We start from the raw sequence: 21,772 nt of genomic DNA on the forward strand, positions 1-21,772 counted from the left end.
CACATGAAGGGAGGATGAGGGGGGGGGGTAACTTCATCGTAGTCCACCGGGTTCACGTGTAGATGAGCAGGGAGTCAGTAACATTTTTACTGCAGCTGTCTGCTGACGATTTTAACTTTGTACGTTTAGATTAACATGGAGTCACAATAACACTTTACTGCTGCTGTCTACTGACGATTTTAACTTTATTTTTAACTTTAGCAAAGGCTAGGGTTTTCGAACTGAAAGGGTTAAATACGGTACAGTCTTCACATGCCTATAATGAGGCGCCACTGGATTTTTACACTGAGACATAGTCTCCCAAAAGAGGAAATTCATCAGGAGATAGCATAAAAAAAAAAAAAAATGAAGGTAATCAGGGGCTAATGATGTGAACTGAAGGGTGAAAAGGGAAACTGTGGAACTGGAGCTGGATGGGGATAATTATTACCAGCATCCACATAAGATCTGGTCATAATATCAGGCCAATGACTTTCAACAGTGCATGGTTGGGGCAGAAATGGCCTATTGCAGCACTGTATACTCCAATATTGAAGTTGTGTTGCATACAGGATGGTCCATTTATAACACTGCTCTTCTACTCCACCCGGCTATTTCTTGTGTGTTGCAACGACGGCTCAGTCAGTGTCAGTTCTGTAACATGTACTGTGTATTCCTTTCCTACTCCCACTGGCACACCCACCCACCCACCCACCCACACACACACCCACACCCACACACACACCCACACACACACACACACACACACCATTACACTGAGCTGTCCCCTTAGCACAGTAATATATTATCTGGTGAGTTTCTAGTACTATTTACAGTCCACCCTGTAAAGCAATTTTGGCCCCTCTTGGACTCTCTTCATGGGGTAGAGGCTCAAAGTCAGCCCAGAAAAAAAATAAACTGAGTGTATTTTCTTTGATAATAGTAAAAGTAATATTGGTCACTTTCTCCCCCCACCTCCAACTAATATTTCCATTCACTTGCAGGTACGATGTTACTTGTTAATAGTGCGTTACTCGAGTTACTTGGAAGATGGGAACATGAACATAGAGTCAGAAAGCTACATGGGGGCCTAAGTGACGCAACCAGTGTGCCCAAGTGTAGTGTCTGTCAAGTTAAGGTGAGTCTCTTCAGCCTTCTTAGTACAGGGACATCTTAATTTATTCCGGCAATATTCAAGTGATTTTATTCAGTAGGTAACTGCATGAAAGGAGCGTTGTGGTATGGGTGTGATAGAAAGCGTCAGGAGAAATACATTGAGGTGGTTTGGCCTTGTGGAGAGGATAGAGAGCGAGAGACTGACGAGGAGAGTGTATGTGAGGAGGGTAGAGGGGGGAAGAGGAAGAAGGAGGCCGAGGATAAGATGGAGGGATGTGTATGAGAGAGGGCCGGGGATGTAAGCTGGGAGCAGGGCAGTGAGGTGGAGGGTGACAGGGCGACATGGAAGCGACTTGTTTATGGCCACCCCTTACGGGATTAAGGTGTCTGGCAATAGATAGACAGATAGACCTGCTTGAAAATTTCAGCTTGGTTATGAGATAGATTATAATTTAGAGAGAGAGAGTGAGAGTGCCCATGAATTAGAGAGAGCAGAAGAAGAAACTGCAGCATGATTACGAGATATGATTGAGAGAGAGAGAGAGAGAGAGAGAGAGAGAGAGAGAGAGAGAGAGAGAGAGAGAGAGAGAGAGAGAGAGAGAGAGAGAGCAGAAGAAGAAACTTGCAATATGGTTAAGTGATATGATTGATGGAGAAGTGACGATGGCAGGCCCAGATGTTACCATGGCAACCACTTCACGGTAAAATTGAGCCTGTTGGTGTTTATATATCATGTTGGTGTTGTCACTGACCATACTCTTATGTCTAGTGTTTAAAGATATAGTTGTCAACAGAATACCGGATATTTCTACTAGCTCGATTTCTGTTTAAGTACCATTATCATTATTATTACCGCCTCCATCACCACCACCACCATTATCATCATCATCATCATCATCTTCCTCCACCGTCATCATCTCCTCCTTCTCCTACTCCTTCTCCTCCTCGTCCTCCTCCAACACCATCATCATCATCCCCGATGGCTTGTTCCCCCTGGCTATTTGAATCTGGCATAAATGTTTCTGGATACTACCTCATCCTATGGCTAAGTAGGATAGTTAGGATGATGGTAATAGTATAGTATAAGCTAATTTTCATAGTTAATGTGTCGTGCAGTATTTATCATTATTATTATTATTATTATTACTATATCAGTTTGTTTTCATCTGGGGAACAGCTTGAATACTTATGATAAACCTTAGTAATGAAGTAGGAATGAATCTCCATGGTTACTAGTCATCTCCACCCTCCTATCTTACCACATTTGGCCATTTCCTGAGCTAAAAGAGGTTAGGGATCTCTGTCAGGTGAAAGCAGACTGACTGTATTAGATATTTTACTTAGCATGGGAGGCTGTTCTAAATCTTTCACTGCCATATTCATTATTTCATCTTCGATCTCCATCTCATTCTTGGCCTCCCCCTCCTCTACCTCACTTATATACATAAGGTACTCTTATAGTCCTTTTCTTATTTTCCATTCTCTCCACATAGCCAATCCATCTCAGGATACTTCTAGCACACACACACACACACACACACACACACACACACACACACACACACACACACACCAATACCGCAACGCACCTTTATTTCCTTATACTAATGTCTGCCTGTCGGTACATGTCATTCTACATATACTGTAACTCATTTCCACTTCTTACACTGTTGGCTTGTCGTTCCAGCAGAGTCCAAATTTTACCGTCATATGTTAAAATGGGCGGCACAGTAGTCATTATTATTATTTTTTATATTCACTGTTCCATTCATACACATGGAAAGGATGAAGAGCGAGAGACTGACGAGGAGAGTGTATGTGAGTGAGGTGGACGAGAGAGAGAGGGAGGGGGAAACCAAGGATGAGATGGAGAGATGGAATGGAGAGGTACATGAGAGACGGGGGTGTGAGCTGGGAGCAGGGCAGTGAAATGGCGGGGGACAGGGCGACATGGAGGCGATTTGTTTGTGGCCACCCCTTACGGGATTAAGGCGTCTGGCAATAAATAGACAAATAACCTTCTGCATTCCTTGTCAGTGTTTTCAGGGCATCTGCCAGCTTCCTTCCCCGCTGTACTCTTTCTTACACTTCGTCACCTAAACCTGCGTCCTTGTTCCTTCATGTCATCTGTCCATCATGCAGTGCTGCCTCATCAGGAACGTAGGGCCCGGGGGCTGGTCTACTCAGTTCTGACATTTAAGGCGAGGCTGACCCACCTCACTGGCCCCTGAGTGGCATTGTGAACACAATAACCCCTAACCTTGCCTTGGATGTAAACCCATGCAGCCCCAGCCAGTTGCTGTGCCCTAACCCACTAACCACCAGGAGTCATTTATGGTTACCACCCAGCGTAGTAAAGGATTTCTAGGGTTTCAGTACACTAGCTAACTTTTTGAAGGCACTTACGTTCTGTTTCCTGACCAGTCATCGTCTCTGTAGTTCTTTCACCTTAACGTAGGTTAACTTTTCGTCCTTGTGTTTATGTGAAGCTGCAGAAAGTGGTGAAATTTTTTTTTAGCCTAATTGATGGGGCCAGGATTCCGAGGGCTTGAATGATGAGTGAATGGAAGCGTGGCCCATTGAACTGGGCAAACTTAGGCTGTCTGGACGTTGCTACTCCTCACCCTGCCTTAGGGTGGGAAAGGAGGTCTGTATGATGATGATGATGATGTATCTTATTTCACACAGCTCAGTGGCTGAGGAACACCTTCAGTCATTCCATAGCACTTATTCGTGACTGGCATCATACTCTAGTGTTAATCTCTGCCTACAACTCAGCATTCAAATTAGAATGATGGCAGTTTTAGGGCAAGTTAGCGTAGAATCGGTATAGCAACCATTGACTTCATTCCTCTCAAAGACGTAACTTTAGTCTTTGGTGTATGTAGTTTCAGATTTCGTCTCATACATTCACTTCCAAACTCATTAACTAGGTCTACTATGCTGAGTAATCGCTAAGCAAGATGTGTTAGGAATTCACAAGTGTTCGTTGCAATAAGACCGGGAGCCTGCGTTGACATGGAGCTATTTGCTTTCCCGTCAACTTCCTCTATCCTTACTGGCGAGAGAGAGAGAGAGAGAGAGAGAGAGAGAGAGAGAGAGAGAGAGAGAGAGGAGCGACGTCGCTATCATCCACACTCCGCTGTGACCAGCATAAAAATGACGATATTTCAATAATTACCCCTTCTTGGTGTGTCTTTTTGATACAGTTGGGTGTGTATTTGGTTATTACAACACTGGATCACTTATGTATCGCCTGTGTACCTGAACAACATTATTAAAGCCAAAAATATTGTTCTTTCAGTATTGCCAATATAAGGAGGAAACTTACCATCCCGGTTACACTTTAAGACAGATAAAAACAGCTTTACTTCCTAGTTTGTAATAAAGTGATGGTTTGTATGGTGTTAATATTAGAAGTAACTATATTTCCTATGGTATATTTCCTTTATTTTCTTATTATCCTCGTGTTAAAATCCAGACTTGGTCAACAAGTAATCCAGTCATGATGTGGGAACTGTTGTGTGTCGGTCTGTGCTAGAAAAGGTTCAAGGTTTTGGTTGAACTGCTTCCCTCACGACAGGTAATGTGTGTTTAAGCTGCAGATATAATTGATGCGGCTGTGTAGCCGAACCTAAGTGAACACATGCCAGGGAACAATATTAATTTGAACATCAGTTGGGTAAATTAAATCCGAGTATTTAAGAAAATGCTGGAGCACTGGCAGGTTCGAAGCAAGGTTGGTCTGAAGTGGTTGGTGTGGTGGATGAAAGGGGGGCATAGTGCAGAAAGGGAAAATAGGAGAGGATAAGCAAAGACTGATACTGTGTGGGAACAGAACATTTGTTAGGGTAGGACAAGACAGGCCAGACGTCAGGCTAAGTTTTACTGTTAAGAATATACCAGGTAAAGTGATTTGAAAGGCTCAGGTAAACTTATACCTCATGTTTCCCATCTTGGTATTAACACCTGACAGTCTTTACTACAGCACCGCCAAGCAATGGAACTTACGATTTTAATGGTAATATTATTTTAACGACGTTGGTTTATTTCTGTACCACTGCTGTCAACTGTGTAACAGCACATTAGGATAACCCGCTGATTTAGTTCAACCAAAACCTTTGGTGTATTTATAAACTGTTCTAAACATAAACTGTGTATATAACTGCCTGTTTATACGATTATTATCACTCAGGCAACTAACAAACACTTTATAAACTAATTACCCAATATTGCAGTGACAGAATGTGAAAAACAAAATCACTTGTCATACTTGATAACTTATGGCGTTTGATTTATCCTGCATGTTAGTTAGGATCCTTTATAAATGCCAGCCTGAAGCTCTCACAACACCCGCAGCCCATAGTTATAAATTATCCCAGGCCTTAGTTCCGTATAGGATTCTTTGAGTTTTATTATTTTTATTTCCATTCATAATGCTACCAAACAATTCACAACGGAACTAAGAGTGAATATTACAGTGAAAAAGATAACACACGATTGTACGTATTATAATTCACTGCTACAGGTACGTGTATATCGTAAGAAATGCCTAGGATGTCTAGTGAATACGGCTGGCACATTTCCCAAATCACAGTCTATTATGGGTGGATCAGTTTACCAGATTTACGGCACCAGTGGCCATGTGGTAAAGACAATAACATAAGAATTAAATAGTTTACGTATTACTAAGAGAATATGATGCCTTAATTTACTACAGACTTGAAACCTGAGTTGTGTTAGTTTGCCTCTGAGACCACGTGGGATGATGGTATTGTTCTTTAACTTGGCACCACTGTAAGAGTAATATTTTTGCCATAAATAATCTTGCTCAGGTATGCACTCGATATATAAACAGTGTCAGTGTTGTAATATACTTGTACCCACCCGCCTGTACCAAAGAAACAGGTATGGATGTTACGTTTGTGGAAATATCGTCATTTTTATGTGGGCCACCGGGGAGACAGGACGAGGGGCACGTCTCTCTCTCTCTCTCTCTCTCTCTCTCTCTCATATCAGCAAGGAGAGGTGATCTCCTTGGTAACGCAGACTCACTGTCTTATTCCAACTTTTATTTCATAACACCTCTGCCTTGGCGATTTATTCTGCTCAGTACACCTCATTTATGTTATTGATGAAAATGTCGATGTTAGGGATGTGAATGATAAATATTAAGGTGTAATATGGGAAATAAATCGCTTAGGAGCAGGCGTTAAGGAGTGTCCTGTGTTCCCTATAGAATTCGGTCTCGTCACATCAAGCTGAGTAAAATCGTCTGGAGGTGGCAGGAATAATAATAATAAATAAATAAATAAATAAATAAATATATATATATATATATATATATATAACTTGCAATACTTTGGTGATAGAAACTCCGTGTACAAACAGCTAGATAAGGAGTTTATTACGAGCTCACAGTAAAATAGTCTGCCCGTCTTGGCTGCCTGCTATGAACTGATGCAATAACGCCTTCGTTCAGGCGTGGGGCCCTGGGAAAGCGTGCTAGGTCAGCAAGTTTAGTGGGGGCATGTATGAATTGGGGGGGGGGGGACATATACACATCGGGGGGTAGACATATTGTGGAGGGGGTATAGTCATACATCTCGACAATCCTGTCTCTACTGTGTAACTATAGTATCCCTTACCTTTCTATAGAGATTATCCTCGATTTTCTCTGCGGATTGGATATTGTAAATATTCCATCTCATTTCCATTACCCCGTTTTCATCTTCACCTACGTTATTTATAATCCATCTCATCCTTCGCTTTTTATTTAAACCATCCATCCCCGCGCCTTCATTCATTTTCACACCTACTCGTGTATTCCATTCTCTCATTGTTATATTATACATTTTCATCTACGTATCTATCTTCATCCTTTCATCTTCCATTGCCGCATTAAATGCCATACTTTCCACGTCAACCGCTTAACACCAGCCCTCTCGACCCGGAAACATCACCTAATCATACACCGTCTGCCGACTCTAACACAATCACTCATTTACGAAGTGGCAAAGAGTACCACCGCCCTGTACCTGAGACTCCCGTTTCACTTCCCGCAGAATCACTTACTACCCATCCTACACTCGTAAATCCAGATACCTCCTCCTCTACTCCTGCCTCTACACTCCCTTCTTCTTCCTCTACTCCTTCCCCTGTCATTCCCTCTCCTGCCTCCCTTCATACCCCGTCTTGCTCGCCCTTAACTGCCACTACCTTCTCTCTCTCCCACACCTCTCCTGCCGCCACTTCTGCACTTCCAGCCATGGCCAACCCTCCACAGTCTATCTATCTCGACGATGCCAATCGTCCCAAATTTACCGGCCAGGACCCAACTTGGTCTGTCTATGATTTCCTCAGAGAAGTCGAAACAGAAATCCACAATAGACAGATCACCGATGAATCGCTCAAAGTAGCCTACCTTATGCGTCGCTTGCACCACGGCAAATCGGACATCGGATCCGCGATCTGTGCAGGACATTTCGATAGCATTCATACCTTTGCTGATTTTCACACGGAACTCATCAACCTTTGTTGCCAGCATTCAAATACCGCGTCTCTCATGGGATTCATTAATCTCCTAAACCAACTAGATGAGGACTTGCGAGTCCCAGCGCAATATGCCAAGCTCCGCGAAGCTGCCGCCGCCATGAAAGCAACTAGTAGCGAGATGCTCCAATTACTGGTAGGCATGAAATGGTTAGAAGACAAGAATGGCGTTCCAATGCTTTCATTCACCAACTTTGCTGACTTAATTGGTTACCTGAGATTCCTTCACTGGCTTACTCCTAAACAGCGAGAGCTATCCTTGGAAATCGGTTTCAATCCAGGAGATAAAATTATTCAGGTCACTAAAGCCATTCATGAAAGAACAGGTTCGAACTACACGCGTCAGGGCACCACCCAACCCTTGGCCTCCGCAGTCTGTCACACCTCCGCTACCCCAGACCAATCTCGCTCCCGTCCCACCACACGCGGCAGACCTGCCACAAATCGTTCTCCTACCGCAGGTCGTGATCAATCTAGCGCCCGACGGAACAGACAATCTTCGATTCTTTGCTGGCACTGTGGTCATCCTGGACATCGAGCATCCAGTTGCGACCGTACATACAGACGTCCTCACTCCCAAACCAGACAGCGTACGCCTTCCAGCTCACGTCGTCCACACTGCAAATACCACAAATCAAGCACGACTCACGCCACTGAGGAATGTCGTTACCTCAACCGCCAACAATCGGGGGAAGCGCCGCGCCCGTATCGGACCAATATCACGTAGAACCAGACACCCAACTCCCTATCCGCCATGTAGGTCCCATAACATCCTCGGGTTTAGTCATTCTCGGATGCAGTCATGACATACCAACGTCATTCTTCTTGGACACAGGATCTATAGTAAATCTCATCTCCGACAATTCCTTACAAATTATTCATCGACATCACAACCACGTCAGAGTCCTAGAACCACCAGACATTCGCCTATGTGGTGTCGAAGGCTCAGAGTTTAAGGTTAAGGGAAGAGTCACCCTTGAAGTCAAACTCCACAGAGATTTGCCCCCTATCCCCATTGAATTTCATGTCACTAATGACTTGCAGTATCCCGCAGATGCCCTTATTGGTTTCTCCACCATGGCACAACACTCCATTGCATTATTACCTGCTTGTGGTAGTATAGACATTTCTGGATTCCCGGTTTACACTATGGAATGTCCCCGTCCTGTTCTTACGATCAAATCAGTCCTTCAATTACCTCTGTCCCTATCACTACCAAAACGTCCAACCCAGCCCAAATCACCACTATCATCATCTGCGAATACAGAGATCATTCCTTTACTGACTGCGAGCAAGGACATAAATTCCTCATTGTCTACTGATACATTATCTCAGCCTTCGGACATGGCTCTTACCTCCTCTCCCGACAACACTATCGCTGACTCAGACATGTCTCAGTTACCTACCTCACACAGTCTGAATGATCTTCTCCAACACGCAGAGACGAAACGTGCAGTAACGAATACGTGCACAATTTTGTTACCGCATGAGTTCACCAAAGTCTCTGTTTGTGTTGCCGGTGCGAAAGGAGTGGATGTACTAACACTACCTGAGACGTGTTGTGTGAATGGCTTGACTTATGAGTCAGCGTGGTGTACAGTCTTAGAGGACAGTTTATGCTACCTGTAGTTGCTCAATGTCACAAATGCTCCACTAAAACTTAAAAGTGGTGTAAAGATTGGAGACTTCCTAGTATACCCAGCGGCCGTAAAGGTGTGCCAGGATTCCTCAATTCCTACTATTCAGACTGATGATAGTACGCCAATCGGTGTATGTACTATTAACTCTACGGGATCTGAGCCGACATATATACATCGGGGGGTAGACATATTGTGGAGGGGGTACATATATATCTATCTATCTATCTATCTATCTATCTATCTATCTATATATATATATATATATATATATATATATATATATATATATATATATATATATATATATATATATTCTTTCTACTCAAACTTGGCCTAAAATTGTCATCTGTCCACCTTCAGCGCTGAGTTATAAGACTAGGTCAGCATTAAAATATGATGCTAGTCACGAAGAAATGCTGTGGCAAGGATGTAGAGGCGCAGTATTGTCTTTTTCTGCCACCTAACTTCATGAAATAAGCCGTGAAAGACAGACCACCTGGGCCATCAGTCAATCAAATAGGCTTAGTGACACCCATCCTTTAGCGATTTATTCTGCCTACAACACCTCAGTATTGTCTTGTTTAGTATTTATATGGTTTTAATATAAATATAGTGTGCATCAATAACATGCATAAAGATACTGAGGCGTGGAGTGCAGAATAAGTTGCCAAGGCAGAGGTGTTACGAAATAAAGCCAGTTGGAATACCACCGTCAATGTGCGTTGCCATGGAGATAATGCCAGCGTCAGTGTGCGTTGTTATGGAGATAATACCAGCATCAATGTGTGTTGCCATGGAGATAATACCAGCATCAGTGTGCGTTACCATGGAGATAATACCAGCTTCAATTTGCGTTGCCATGGAGATAATAGGACAGTGAGTGATGGCCATGTTAGAGTACTGTACAAAACATGTTAGTTCAGGTATTACTCAGCATTCTATGTAGATCTTGTACAAGCCTTCATTTTCAGCCCCTACAACGAGTCAGCCCGATGTCCTGTGTTTCCTTCTTGCTGTTTGCACACGATTTCTCATCTTAGGAGAGACTTGGCACTGGAGGGGTTATATGCAGCCTTCATTAACCACACTTGGCACTGGAGGGGTTATATACAGCCTTCATTAACCACACTTGGCACTGGAGGGGTTATATACAGCCTTCATTAACCACACTTGGCACTGGAGGGGTTATATACAGCCTTCATTAACCACGCTTGGCACTGGAGGGGTTATATGCAGCCTTCATTAACCACACTTGGCACTGGAGGGGTTATATACAGCCTTCATTAACCACACTTGGCACTGGAGGGGTTATATACAGCCTTCATTAACCACACTTGGCACTGGAGGGGTTATATACAGCCTTCATTAACCACACTTGGGACTGGAGGGGTTATATACAGCCTTCATTAACCACACTTGGCACTGGAGGGGTTATATACAGCCTTCATTAACCACACTTGGCACTGGAGGGGTTATATACAGCCTTCATTAACCACACTTGGCACTGGAGGGGTTATATACAGCCTTCATTAACCACACTTGGCACTGGAGGGGTTATATACAGCCTTCATTAACCACACTTGGCACTGGAGGGGTTATATACAGCCTTCATTAACCACACTTGGCACTGGAGGGGTTATATACAGCCTTCATTAACCACACTTGGCACTGGAGGGGTTATATGCAGCCTTCATTAACCACACGTGGCACTGGAGGGGTTATATGCAGCCTTCATTAACCACACGTGGCACTGGAGGGGTTATATACAGCCTTCATTAATGCATATGCAGCCCCACCCATCCAAGTGCAACCTCAGTCACCCACAATTGCCCACACCCACTCAGTCCCACCAACACCAAATTATACTTACATACACTTAACAGATACCACCTTCACCCACTTACACCCACCTAAACTCACCCACAATTATCTACACCCAAGTACTGCATAACCACTCACACTAAACCTCACCAACCTACACCCACCCACTCTTACCTGCACCATCCAACACCGACTTAAATAAAAAATACACCTATCCACTCCCACCTACACTGACTTACACCCATAACTCTCTTCTCTCGCACCTCTTCCTTAGCAATATATTTCTCTCATTTCAGCTCATTATTCTCTTCCATGACATTAATATCATTTGGACACCGGGATCATTTGTATCAATATCACACAAGCAAATACGAGTAGAATTAATCTCTAGAGAAAATGTATACCAATAATACAATCCAGCGTCTGCGTTGCCATGGAGACCATTTGTTTCCTTGCCAAGAGGAGCAATATCCAGCCACCCTTTGGCCTCGGTGGCCGACGTATAAATGACGATATTTCCACTATTATATCGGTTAGGACTGTTTCCTTGGTGCAGACGGGTGGGTGTACCGATATTTCAATTCCGACATTGCTTATTTCTCGCCTGTATAGTCGAATAATTGTATTTAAAGCTAAAATGATGTGCATACCAATGTTACCAACAGTGAAAGTACCCTTGTCCTCTGATTCCGGTTCGAGATCTAAGGAATATTATAAAGATTGGTTGTTTCTTTTACATATATCGTCCTTGCAGTCATAGCGGTCATTATTCAAAATCATTCTGTGAGATATTCGTGTCTCTCTGTTAACTAGATTTATGACATGCAACTTCCGGAGACACCCTGTGATCTGACAACTGCGTGGGGGAATTCAAGGGTGCAATGGCTGTAGGACCGTATTCGTAAATGACCTTAACCATTCCTGACGATAAATATTCCTTTACAAAAGTAAATCGGTATCAGAAATCGGTCTGTATGGACGTATTTCAAGCTAAATATTCACCCTGGATTGGTTGTGGAATGTTTGGGAGATATACGAATGAAAACAAAAGGTTCCTGTACAGAGGTAAAGGTCAAGAAATTTTATGAATATTATGTCATATTTTGATAGAACTTAATTAGTCAAGTCACCTAGTGTGGTCCTAATGTGCACGTGATGTCTTGCTTAACTTCACTAGATAACTACACCCAAATTGGCGCGTTTCTCAGTCACATAGGTTGATAATAATAATACAAAATGGATCAGTGGCGCTAAGGTAAAATTATTTAAATTCTGACGTCATTTTTAAGGTGTTCTTGGTGAGACTGTCAAGTTCTAACACTAAGAAGAGAAACCCTTACAAGTAACTAATTCGCTGATCTAAGTTTAGCGGCTGTCTCTTGTATCATTATTAGGTCATTCTGGAGGCTGGTATTCCGCCTGAAGATGGTATAGACTGGGCCCTTTGCGTATACAAGGAATATGACAAAATTATCTCTTAAATGAAAGAAATCGCAAAGATATCACTCCTGTAATTTCTGTGTTGCGTTTGTCTCCCTGGCCCAACATGGATGCCAAAGACTGCCAATTCTAGCTTCATAATTTCAGCAGGAAGATCCAGAACAGGGGGTATTTTTTAACTCTCCTTCAGGTGTTTGTTGCTGACAATATATGGTAATTAACCGTACTGATGTGCTGTTGTGGCTGTGTTAGTGAAAATAAAGTCATATGAGAGTGTAGTTCAAACAAGGAGGTTATCTAACCTCGCTGAATTGATTCAATGAATCAGCTCGACCAAAGACATTTATTTTAGATCAACCAACAGCTCGAGGTCTCACAACATCACACAGTTCCCAGATCTAGGTGTACTAGCGATTTACGAAGTTATGTTTTATTATAATATGAGTAGCCATAAAATCAAGGGTAATGGCACAAAAATATATGTTATTGCAAATATTAAACCTTCATGAACTCTATCCTGACTAAAAACAAGAATCCTCAGTAATTTTGTTATTAATTAAGATTGAATAGGCAGGATAATGGTCTTATTATACTTGAGAACACTGTGTAGCATATTATTTTGCTTTAAATAATCTTTATGCGAAACGTCTGCAATAAGTAAGTGGTGTAAGTATTGTACTATCCATACACCCACCCTTCTGCCCCAAAGAAACAGTCAAAAAAGATAAAATAATGGAAATATCGTCATTTTTATGTTGGCCAGCGAGGAGAGAGGATGGCAGGGAGTCGCTCCTTTTGGAGGGAAAACGAGTGGTTTCCATGGCAACGCAGACTCAACTTGCACATTAAAAATGTTTGCTGTTTTAGAAGTGTGTGGGTATGGGTAGGTGTGAATGGGAGTTGATGGGTGTATGTCAGTGGGGGTGGGGGTAAATGGGTGTGAGTGGATGTATGAGTGCTGGGATTGGCGTTGATGAATGTGGGTGTTTGTGGGTGGGTGTGAGTGGTTGTTGGTGGGCGTGGGTGGATGGAGATTGGTGGGAATTGGTGTAGGTAGGTGTAGCTGGTACAGTTGCATATGTGGACGCGTGTAGGGAGTCTACACGGATGAAGGCAGGTGTAGGTGAGTATGGGGGATGTAGGTCGGTGTGGGAAGGCATAGGTGGATGTAGGTTGGTGTGTGTAGTTATTGGTTGTAGGTGGGTATGGGTGTGGAATGGTGGGTATGGCTTGGTGTAGTTGCGAGTGGGTGCGCAGGCTAGTTTACAGAATGGGGTGTTTGGGAGGAGAAGAGGGAGCCCAAGAACAATGTATATATGACAAACTGACTAGGAGTGTACTGTACTAAAGCAAGATGTTTGGGTGAAAAATGAAAAGAAGAGCGAGAACGAGATGGAGAAACAAGATGCGGGAGAACTGATGAGAGGGGCTTAAAAGAAAAAAAAATATGAGAGGGAGATGGTAAGCCGTGGGAAGCAGGGTCGTTACTGGGTAGGGACAAAAGTTTCTGAAAGTCGTTTAGCTGAGGCAACTGCTGACAGAGTGCAGCGTCAGACCAGTGGCGTTGCAAGTCTTCAGCGTTGGGAGGGCCAAGGTGGGGCCAAGTCCTAATCTGGTGGGCCCACGGTGGGGCCAAGTCCTAATCTGGGGGGGCAAGGTGTGGTCAAGTCCTAATCTGGGGGGCAAGGTGGGGCTAAGTCCTAATCTGTGGGGCAAGGTGGGGCCAAGTCCTAATCTGGGGGGGCAAGGTGTGGCTAAGTCCTAATGTTATGAGTCCATATTATATTTACAAATCATAATAAGTAGATAGATAAATAGACAGATAGACAGCTCTATGCGAACCTGAGAAAGGGAAATGATCTTGCAAGTTAACTGAGGAAATGCTGACGACAGATTAGGAAGTAGCAATGTCAGGAGATGAGTCAGGTAGTGTGTCAGCGAGATAGCAGGGGAACAAAGCCTAGTGACATACACACATACTCACACACAGGTTTCTGGAACTTTCCAACCACAGTGTAACACACGTGACACGACCCCTGTTTCACTAGAATTTAGGAAAGAGAGCTCAGAAGGAGGCTAGCGATTGAACCGACAGGAAGTGGAGAGAGTGAACAAGAAAAGAGGGGCTCAACTAGACATACTTATTATATTGTCTCTGTAAGACATACCCTGCTCAACTTAGATTTCTCTGAAGATAATAAATGAAGATCAACTCCTTGTATTCATCTTTAATTCCTACTACAAGAAATCGAGAGTGAGAACTAAACCACAAACTTCTCTACAAGTAAATACAAAGTCCCTTTTTGTGACATTTGGTGGCAGCGAAAGTTCGGACCTCGTCTTCAAATCAACAGTGAATTTCTACAAAAGCAGGCGACACTCTACAAGATTAGCTTCAGTTCTACAGTGAATTCCTACAAAATACGGCCTACAATGCAAATAGCCTACAAGTCTACAAAACAACTCTATAATCTTCACGTAACTTGAAGAAGCAGCAAGAAGAATAAAAAACAATGCAAGTAAAGAAGAGGAAACATTAAAGCAACAAGCAAACATACCCCTACCACTCTCTCCTGACTACCTCCATCGCTGACGCAGAGGTCAAGACACGCAGCAAAACACCAGAGCCACATTTATAATGCGACTTACTCACCTTTCTTCACCCAGCTTAAGCATCACTACTCAGTATTCACCACAGCTACCAGTGTGGGAAGCCAACGTCACCATGTGCTGAGATGACATCACAACGCGAGTTTGCCACGCCAAGCAACGTGTGGCTGACACTAGGCACTTCTCACCCACTACTCATTACTCATTATTCACATAGCTCATACTCATACTCATTTATTTCCACGGTATTGCGTTGGAAATTCGACGTTCTATGCTGAGGTTTGCCTGTGACAGCTGTTAACCACCACAAGCACCAGGCCATGGAATTTCCTGAGTAATATCGTCCATCAACACAGCACTAGAATTAAAAAGAGATCTTCAATCAACCCTGCAGTTTTCTTCCGAGATCGACTTTTGTGTCGACACACCTCTACGATCTGTATCAAGTGGGTAAAATTATACTTACTCATTTCTTCTCAGTACTAAAATTAGCTACATTCAACGTTTTTAGTTATTTCCATATATACACTTATACACTCACTATCTATCATTTATTTCAACTTATTTACTCATCTATTTTATTAGGACATAAATAAACAAAAGGCGTATTTCATAACACCATATCTTAATGACAGGAATATTTTCGCCACCACCCACGTTAATACCAGATGACACACAATTAGCCACAACAACAGCTCACAATTAGGAGAGCACCAAGGCAACACACCCCTTGTACAAACCTCACTACAAATTAAAGACCAAGAAATAAATACGGCAGTTTCAGATGACCATACCACGTTGAGTACACCGCTTCCCGTTCGATCAGCGAAGTTAAGCAACGTTGGGTCTGGTTAGTACTTGGACGGGTGACCGCCTGGGAACACTAGACGCTGTTGGCATCCCTACGTCAAGTGGGGTTGGTGGAGGATTAGTGCCCCTCCCTGTAAAACAATTAACTCTAAGCCCTTGGCCACCCTGTCTGGGATACATGGCGTCTGGTAATGAATGAATGAAGTTTCAGATGATGAGTGGGAAACCTCCTCTGACGTAGCAAGTGAGGACTTTGTCGCTGACTTGCACACGTATGCCAATACACTTAACAGGGTTCACCGGTCGAATATATTCCACCATTCCCTCACACAACGATAAACAAGTCCAAGTTAAGTTAACAGAACAAACAGTGAAAATGAATCAAGAAACAAATGCCGCAGATCTAACAACCACACCCCATGTGTTCGTGTACCATGAAGATAAAACTTCCCCAAAATTCTCTGGCACAGAAAAAGATCGCATTGATGTCATTTCATTAGTCAGTCAGTGCGAACAAATGTTCATCAAGCGCCACATACTAGATGAACAAGAGAAAATTGCTATTTTTTCATCTTGCATAAGCCAGGAAAGATGTCCAGCAAGCAATTTATTGCGATCAGATAAGCTCCATAAAGCTAGGACATATGATGAATTTAAAACTGAATTTTTGAAGAAATTTTCTGGAGGTATGAACTTCTTGCCAGGTATAATTCCAGAATTACATAAAATTGCAGATCTTGTAAGCGAGCACACTACAAACCATGTGCTCAGTGAAATAACTGCTGATGTCCCCACAATCAAAAGAACATTGTTAGTTACTTTGGAAAACTCAAATTGGATAACAGATGATGGAAAGTTGTCCCCAGACCTCGTCGTGGACATCATTGGTTATGTAGCTGCCTTGTGTAAATTACCTGATAGGACCCTTAAGATCGCCAAGACGATCGCGTACACCCCAGGCATGTGCTTACTAGACTTAATGAACGAGGTAGAGATGCAGTGCAGTAAAGCAGGTATGATCGACACACCCGCACATTCTAGTAGAATGAGGGTACCTGAGACAGTATCAGCTGTGAAAACATCTACACCGACCCCAAACAGAGAACAAAATCGATCGCGACCCGAAAGCAGGCAGAGCAAACAACCAAATCTGACGAGGGCTCGATCACAGACACCAGGCTACAGGCAGTTTCATAAGTTTTCGCGCAGCCCGAGCAGGTCTCGCGCCATAAACAACACTACTTATGGGAAGTCACCTCGTAGGTCACAGTCAAGGGATAGGTCCATTCTATGTCATTATTGTGCAAAACCAGGACACACAAGGTATGAATGCTTTATCAAAGCAAAAGAGGACAAACAAAAGACACAAGGATTTGGTCCTTACTGTAGGCATCATAGATACCAAGGGCACTGGACCAGTGATTGCAAAACAGTAGAAAAAATTGTGTCTATGTTCAAATAGGGGGAAGACCAAGTCATGACAAAAAACGAACAAACGTAATGAAAAACAAGTCTAAAATTCACATAGGAGGCATGTTGGGAAATGAGTGTATCTTGATACCAGCGGTATGTGAGGATCAAAACGTTTCCTTATTTTTAGATACAGGCTCTCCAGTGAACTTAATAACACATGAAGAAATAAATAGAATTCTTAAAAACAAGAAGAAAGTAACTTTTCTGGATGAAGCTGATTTAGATTTATACACGGTAGATGGAAAACAAAGTAGGCTACAGTGAAAGGTATGATAAGATTAAATATCAGTTTCACAGAGACTACAAGACCATTCTCTGCATTTTTCTATATCGTTGAAAACTTAGCAATTAAAGCTCATATGTTACTGGGCTTAAGATCCATGAGAGCAGAGAACATAACTATACTCCCACAAATGAATGGAATAGACTGTGACAATGAATTCATAGAGGAAATACCTTCAGAGCCCTCACCGATTGGTAAAAGAGAGCCAAAAAGAATTGGTAATATTAAAGGCTTAAACAAACATACACAAACAGATGAGTGTATAGATCCACTCCCACCACCAGCCCCATCCTCCAGAATTAGTGACCCAGATAACAGTACTGATTTATCAATTTTTCTAGCCCATCTCACTAATGATTTAGTTATACCACCTAATTCCTACATGAAAGTTACCATAAAGAGCAAATTACGGAATAGTACTGTTCTTGTCTTAGAAGAATTATGTAAAGGGATTGTCAGTAGAAAACGCATTATGTCATACGAACGACGAAGGGCAAACTCAGATATTCATAATTAATCACATGAATGGGGAAGTTCAGTTGAAAAAAGGGACTTGCATAGTTAATACTGAAAAATGTCCTGCCCCTGTGAAGGAAATAGTTATAGCTGGAGTGACAAGTGAGATAAAATCTACGGATAGAGAAAGAATAAAGAGAATTTAATTCACTCAGGTGAATTTGATGAAGAAAATGATTTGTTAACCCTGCTGGAAACACACAGGGACACCGTAGCATTGCCCGGAGAACAATTAGGGTGTACTAACTTGATTAATCACATGATTAATGTGCACCCAGAAACACCACCAATTTTCGTACCAGCTTACCGCATACCACACTCCCAACCTACACTTGCAAATCAGTATGTCGATGAAATGTTAAAACTTGGAATTATTGAGCCTTCAGTCTCCCCGTGGAATGCCCCATTATTCTTCGTGCCCAAACGAAATGGAGAAATGCGTGCGGTAGTAGATTACCGTAAACTAAATAATCACACAATCTCAGACAGATTTTTCATGCCATTGCTAAGCGACGTTCTACAGAATATTGGTCCTGAGAATAACATATTCTCAACCATCGATCTCCTAAACGGCTATTATCAAATCCCGGTTTCAGAGGAGTCATGTAAATACACTGCCTTTTCCACAAACAGAGTCCATTATCAATATACAAGAATGCCAATGGGACTGAGGACAGCCCCAGGCACATTCCAGCGTCTTATGAATTACGTATTGCCCGGAATTTTAGGACAAGGAATATTTGTTTATCTTGACGATATTATAATCGCAACGAAGAATATTAAAGATCATCTCAAGAAATTAGACTTACTCTTCAAAAGCTTAGTGATGCTGGTTTAAAAATTAAACTTTCTAAATGCAAAGTTTGCTTTAAGGAAATAAATTTCTTAGGCCACAAATTAAGTTCTAATGGTATTCACACCACTGATGACAAAATACAGGCAGTGAGAGATTTTCCTGAACCCACTACGACTGACGAAGTTAGACAATTTTTAGGTCTTGCTGGGTACTATAGGTCATTCGTACCACAGTTCTCTCATATAGCCTTTCCTCTATTCCAACTACTCAAAAAAGATGCTGTATTCCAATGGAAAGAAGAACAAAAAAGGGCATTTAACAATCTACAAATTAAACTAACAAATGCTCCTTGTTTAGCATATCCAGATTACACAAAATCATTTCTTATTTGTACAGACGCATCAGTTAAAGGATTAGGGGCTGTACTGATGCAGGAAGATAAAAGAGGAAAAAAATCAACCAATTGCATTTGCCAGTAGACAAACAAGAGGTGCAGAGAAAAATTATTGCACTACAGACTTAGAGGCACTTGCAGTGGTTTTTGCATTACAAAAGTTTCGAGATTTGGTATATGGTTACGAAATCCACTTATGCACCGACCATAAACCACTGGTGGGTATGTTCAAAGAAAAACTCCTTTCTGGGAGGAGAGCAAGATGGAAATGTACAGTTGAAAACTACAATGTACAAATTCATTATATACAAGGTAAAATGAACATAGTAGCTGACGCATTATCTAGGAACCCGAACACAATTCAGGTCGCGGCATTAGATCTCAAAGGAAATATCCCAAACCACGATGATATCGCAAAGGCACAAAGACTTGACCCAATATGGTCTAAAGTTATACAAGTTAGAAAGTGGAGATGACATACAATTACCCAAACTGCATGTCCCACTCGAACAATTCACAATGGTCAATAATACATTATACAAGATTAACTCTAAACAACCAAAACGCCAAAGAAATACTAACCAGTTGGTAGTACCTAATGACATGATACCCCAAGTATTACGAACGATACACGATAGCCCACATGCAGAACATCCTGGAAAGGATAAGACATTCAACCAAGCCCAGCTGTTATATTACTGGCCTTCATTACGAAAAGATATAAACAATCATATAGACAGATGCAAATCATGTGCGAAACACAAAGGATACCCAATCACACCTGCACCGATGGGTAATTACCCTGTACCACATCAACCATGGGACGTTGTCGCTGTTGATTTACTCAAGATGCCATTATCATACAATAATAACCTATACTTATTCGTAGCAACGGATCATTTTTCCCGTTATGTCATTTTATCTCCAATTAAAAATAAGACAGCAGGGACAGTAGCAAAGGCAATAACAGATAATGTAATATGTCGCTTTACTACCCCAAATGTACTAATAAGTGATAATGGAGGAGAATTTAATTCTGAGATCTTACAAGAAATATGTAAACAATACATCAAAAAGGTTAACGTTTTAGCCTATCACCCAGCATCGAATGGGTTGGTAGAGAGACAAAATAAAAAAGTATTAGATGTGCTACGACACATTCTCAGTTAAAATTATGCAAGCTGGGATGATTGGATTCCCAGAGTAGAAGCCTCAATTAATGGATCTATAAATAAATCCATAGGTGACACACCACATTTCATTATATATGGAACAGATAAAAAACTACCATATGAGCTCCTAGAGGGTGACAGTATGCCCATATACAATTACGATGATTACTCTAAACTCCGTTTACGTGAATTCCAGGACATACACAAGAGAGTCAAAAGACAATTAACGATGTCCAAGGAAGAAATAACGGAGGCATTTAACAAGAAGGCAAGAGATTCACCTATCAGCTTAGGAGACATTGTTTATGGTATCATTCATACGAGAGAATAAATTATCCTCAAAATTTGAGGGCCCATACAGAGTAATTAACATAAAAGCAAACAAAGTTTTAATTAAGTCACTGTCAAGTGGCGAAGAGAAACAAGTTCCCCTGTTTCACCAGAATTTAGGAAAGAGAGCTCAGAAGGAGGCTAGAGATTGAACCGGCAGGTAGTGGAGAGAGTGAACAAGAAAAGAGGGGCTCAACTAGACTTACTTATTATATTGTCTCTGTAAGACATACCCTGCTCAACTTAGATTTCTCTGAAGATAATAAATGAAGATCAACTCCTTGTATTTATCTTTAATTCCTACTACAAGAAATTGAGAGTGAGAACTAAACCACAAACTTCTCTACAAGTAAATACAAAGTCCCTTTTTGTGGCACTAATCTGGGGGGCAAGGTGGGGCTAAGTCCTAATCTGGGGGGCAAGGTGGGGTCAAGTCCTAATCTGGGGGGCAAGGTGGGGCCAAGTCCTAATCTGGGGGGGTCACGGTGGGGCCAAGTCCTAATCTGGGGGGCAAGGTGGGGCCAAGTCCTAATCTCTGGAGGAGGGGGGGCAAGGTGGGGCCATCACCTACACCCAGTCACACCGACATATTAGCCATCCTCACCCACTTAATGCATATGCAGCCCCACCCATCCAAGTGCAACCTCAGTCACCCACAATTGCCCACACCCACTCAGTCCCACCAACACCAAATTATAGTTATATACACTTAACAGATACCACCTTCACCCACTTATACCCACCTAAACTCACCCACAATTATCTACACCCAAGTACTGCATAACCACTCACACTAAACCTCACCAACCTACACCCACCCACTCTTACCTGCACCATCCA

The 21,772-nt window shown here is 42.2% G+C and overlaps 1 pseudogene; it reads left to right on the forward strand.

Annotated features, from left to right (window-relative positions):
* The first annotated feature begins 15,938 nt into the window (after window positions 1–15,938).
* Window positions 15,939–16,057, forward strand: LOC145404800 (5S ribosomal RNA; annotated as a pseudogene).
* The last annotated feature ends 5,715 nt before the right edge of the window (window positions 16,058–21,772 follow it).

The sequence above is a fragment of the Coenobita brevimanus genome, chromosome 64, assembly GCF_032717465.1.
Source record: "Coenobita brevimanus isolate Jiangsu-jjx chromosome 64, ASM3271746v2, whole genome shotgun sequence".
Taxonomy (NCBI): domain Eukaryota; kingdom Metazoa; phylum Arthropoda; class Malacostraca; order Decapoda; family Coenobitidae; genus Coenobita; species Coenobita brevimanus.